Raw genomic sequence first — 5,000 nt, 5'->3', positions numbered from 1 at the left:
TTGGCAGCTTGGCAGTAACATATCTTTTATTCCCTTCTTCCTCTAACTGCTAATTGGCCGCTGAGGCGGCGAAAGACAGGGAGGGAGGGAGGGATGCAGGGAGGGAGGGAGGGAGGGATGCAGGGAGGGAGGGAGGGATGCAAGGAGGGAGGGAGGGAGGGATGCAGGGAGGGAGGGAGGGATGCAGGGAGGGAGGGAGGGAGCGATGCAGGGAGGGAGAGAGGGAGGGAGGGATGCAGGGAGTGAGGGAGGGAGGGATACAGGGAGGGAGGGAGGGATGCAAGGAGGGATGCAGGGAGGGAGGCAGGCAGGGAGGGAGAAGAAAGAGTGAAAAGCTATTAATGTTCGGTAATCATTGGGGCAAGTAATAGTTATCAGTGTTTTAGGGGCAACATTATCACCATGTAGCGGAGGCCTTGATTACTTAATTAGCCTCTTCTAGTCATTCGGCTATCGCTTACTGCCTCGACCCCCAAGACCCTCCCTCCCATCCCATCCTACCCCCCCACCCCCCCACCCCCGACCCTCCCCAGCCCCCCCACCCCCACCCTTCCTTTACTGCTCTACCCCCCCCCCCCCCCCCATGTAGAAATCAAATTACGGTGACTGCACCTTTAAATCACACACCCTGTACCCCGCGTGACATAAAGAATGACCAGGGGGGGGTTACTCAGAGTTCAGGCCGGATAATGAAACAGCCAGGGAAGGTAATAGCATGGGGAGAGGTGTTCTGAATATGGGGGGGGCTGGGGGGCCGGGGCGGGGGGGCACAGGGAGGGGTTAATAAGAGGGGGGTCATTTGGAGGGTATCTTCTCCATCTGCCCCGCCACGTCACTTTGCACTTTCACTTACTGGCTAAACTCTCTCTCTCTCTCTCTCTCTCTCTCTCTCTCTCTCTCTCTCTCTCTCTCTCTCTCTCTCTCTCTCTCTCTCTCTCTCGTCATTTATTGTTGATGGACAGCTCCTTCACTAGTTAACATATAGCTAAGAGAATGGAAACACGGCAGAAGAATAGTCCAATTCTGCTTGAATCAAAACGCTTATATTGAATTGAGTTGAATCGACGTTGAACAGCAGACCAACAAATCCCAGATTGTGGCTTTTTAGACAAAGATAAAAACAAGAGTTCAGATCTCTGCGGTGTTCTGTCCCACTGTGATGTCATACAGTACGGCCGGTCTGTGTTTCATTATTTCTATTGGTCTGAAACGAGTTCCATGGATGAGTCACCGCCTTACCCACAGTCCTCTCTTCTCCTCATTACCAATAAGCTGCAATTTGAACAGCATCATTACGCATTCATACGTTCCACAACAAAACCGACAGTTGGACGACTCTCTCCGCGAGACGATTATTATGTTAAAACAATCAAAACAAACCCATTTAACTGTCGGCTCCAGTCATAACAAGCTCTGCTGTGGCAGTGACAGTTGGTGGTCTCAGACGACCCCACAGATGTTAATAACAGTCGTCCAGGTGACAGGTGTACCCCCCCCCCCACCCCCACCCCCCTCCGCCCCCGTCAGCTGTCACCTGTCTTTGTTTACGCTCTCCTCCTCCGTGTTTTGGGGTTCGGTGATCCCTCATTATCAAATACCTCCACTCTCCGTCTCCTGTTGACCCCCTTAGCGGAGGACAACATGATCTGACCTTTGACCCCCCGTCCTCGGGCGCTTGGCTTCCTGTTTACATGTTGTTGCCACTGATTGGCTAAATGAGCAGCGCAGAGGTCGACCTCAGGGGTCGCTCTGTGGCTCTGTGGCTCTCACGTCGTTAGGACACAATTAGAGCCCTGTTGCCCTGCGCTATTTAGAGACAGCACCTCTGTGTCTTCAGCATCTCGCTGTGTGATGTCCCTGGTGCAGCAGGGGAGGCTGGTGGAGGTAGAAATCGGAGGACGGGCTCATTGAAATGCATGGAATGGAATGAGGAAGGGTATCAAACAACAACTGTTTGGACCTCTAAGGTGAAAATAGATGTTTATCTCAATGAGACTAGCCTGGATAAATACGTGAATCAAAATGAAATGAAATTATACCAAATATAATCCTCTAATTCTGGGGTCACTCTGTGGTCCTCTGTGGCTCAGTTGGTAGAGCATGGCTCTAACAACGCTTAGGTTGTGGGTTTGATTCCTGCTGGGACCGTATATACTGAAACATGTATTCACTCACTGCAATGTAAGTGGCTTTGGATAGAAGCGTCAGCTAAATGGCATATATTATTATCTATTATATTATTACTACTGTGGTCTACGAGCCTTACTCCCCAACTATACTTTACATTTATTTATGCTACATACAATACACATTGTCAAAGTGTGCTAGCAACACAGCGAAACAAGCCCTGTCAAATGTCCTTTATTTCAAATCAGGCTGTCCTCTCCTCCCCTCCGTCAGCCCTGGCTGTGACCTTGGGCCTGCCTGTCCTCCTCCCAGGCCCAAACACTAAATTGGGCTTTAATTCCAGCGCCTCCGTGACCAAACGGAAATAAAAAGCACATTACGGCCCCGGTGGCTGCCTGTTGTTGACGCTCTTTTATGGCCGTGGCTGGAGGAGGAGGAGGAGGCCTGATGGCTTCATTTAGAGGCTTCCTCACCCCACTCTCCTCTCTCTCTCTCCCCTTTCCTCCCCCCCTCTCTCTCTCTACCCTCTCTCTCTCTCTCTCTCTCTCTCTCTCTCTCTCTCTCTCTCTCTCTCACCCCAGCCCCAGCCCCCAGCCCCCAGCCCAGCCCCAGCCCCCAGCCCCAGCCCCAGCCCCCAGTCCCAGCCCCCAGCCCCCAGCCCCAGCCCCCAGCCCCAGCCCCCAGCCCCCAGCCCCAGCCCCCAGCCCCAGCCCCAGCCTCAGCCCCCAGCCCCAGCCCCAACCCCAGCCCCAACCCCAGCCCCCAGCCCCCAGTTCCAGCCCCAGCCCCAGCCCCAGCCCCAGCCCCAGCCCCCAGCCCCAACCCCAGCCCCAGCCCCAGCCCCAGCCCCAGCCTCAGCCCCCAGCCCCAGCGCCAACAGCAGGCATGCCAGCACGGTGATTAGTAGTAAAATTTTAATGGGGATCCATACATATGTTTAGCTGTCATTTTTATGAGGACGTTTATACAGGCACGCCTTCCATCAGATCAAGACCGCCGCCGCAAAGGACCCAGGGCCCGGGCCGAGCTCACACTGTCTCCCCCACTCTCCCCCACTCTCCCCCATCCCTGACTCCCACCTCTCCCCCATCTCTCCCCCAGCCCCCACCTCAGTCCTCAACCCAAGCAGCCACAGACGTACGCCCCTACTCTTTTATGAAAAGTGATTTATACAGTAACTCAAGTTTATTGTTCTTATTTATCATGATTGCGGGTGATCAAGAGGGCAGTTGAAGTAGACGGTACGACGGTACGATAGCGCCCAAATAACAACAATCACACCGACTATTACGATATCTCACGAGGCTAATACTTTCATAATAGGTCATAGTCACAAGTAACAGACAGGCAGAGAGTGTACCTATCGTACAACCTTTGAGGTGTTATGTTGGAAGTGGGTCAGAGTTAGAGAGAGGATGGACGGTGTGGTATGTGTGGTATGGCAGTTCCCAAACAGCGATAGCCCAGTCCCACTACCTCTAACCCCCCTGGAGGCTGTCCTATCAAAGGTCCCGGCGCCAGGACCCTGGCCCGGCCGCAGATAAGGCCCGCTGGCTCCGGGCCTGTAGGCCTGCGGTGGAGCCAGATCAGAGGTGGACTTCAGCACCGCAGCATTCCCTGCCAGGTGGAATGTCATGACTAAGCAGGGAGTCAATCAGGATCAGTTGACAAGAGAGGGGCAAAGTCCCATCCCCCCTCCCTCTCTCCCTCTCCCTCCCTCCCATAAATACCTGCTAACTGTCCCTGAGCACGGACAGCAGGTAGCGGGGGGACGGGGAGGAGGGGTCGGTTCCCAGGCTTCTTATCAGAAGGTTGTGTTTTGTTACATTATCTGAAGGAGGGCGGAGGTGCCCTCTGTGTGTTCCGTGGGGGCGGGGAGGGGGGGGGCGGGGGGCGGGGGGGGGGAGTAGGTGGTGGGTGGGGGGGGCGCGAGAGTAAATAAATACAGTTGAGGGGTCAGAAAGGCAAAGGGTGCCTTAGAGGTGAGATAGCTGCGGGGGATCGATAACTGTGTGTGTGTGTGTGTTTGTGTATGTGGGGGGGCGGTCATCCTCCCTAACAAGTAGAGTAACAAAGTTAGAGGCCTATCACACCTCCACAGGGCCCGGAGTGTGTGTGTGTGTGTGTGTGTGTGTGTGTGTGTGTGTGTGTGTGTCTGTGTGTACGTGTGTGTGTACGTGTGTGTACGTGTGTGTACGTGCTACAGGACTGATAGGCCGAGCTGACTAATGGGTCCTAACAAGGGAGAGAGGAGAGGCAGGAAAGTCCTTTACTCCGAGCCGGGGGGCGGGGGGGCCGGGGGGGCCGGGCTGGGCTCGCTCTGGGGTGACCCTTTACAAGACCAACACTGCAGGCCTAACGTAATTAACACCAGCCAGTGTGGGGTTAAAACAAGGTTGCCATCGGTGATGGTGATGGTGATGGCTGTACAGCTTGGAGCGTAGGCAGGAGAGAGAGAGGGGGGGGGGGGGGGGGGGGATCGACATGGAATTGAATCACTGGTGGGGGTCACTAGGGAACATAGTTACTGTCGCTAAGTGAGGGGGTCAGTTGTGACCACAGTTTGGTGTCCTTCAATCAACAGCCTTGTAGGCTTACACACACACACACACACACACACACACACACACACACACACACACACACATACACACACACACACACACACACACACACACACACACACACACACACACACGTAGTTCTATGTTTGTTTTTATACATGCTTGTTTAAACGGTTGGTAACACTGCCCTCTGTACCTGAGTAGTAACACTGTAATTACTGTAACAGTTACATTGTAATAACATGTCATTACATGGTAATAATTAGGTAATTACAATGTCTTTGGAGTTGAAAGATCATGATCAAGATC

This window comes from Argentina silus (genome assembly GCF_951799395.1).
Source record: "Argentina silus genome assembly, chromosome: 18".
In the NCBI taxonomy this organism is placed as follows: domain Eukaryota; kingdom Metazoa; phylum Chordata; class Actinopteri; order Argentiniformes; family Argentinidae; genus Argentina; species Argentina silus.
Note: the sequence above shows the minus strand (reverse complement) of the source record.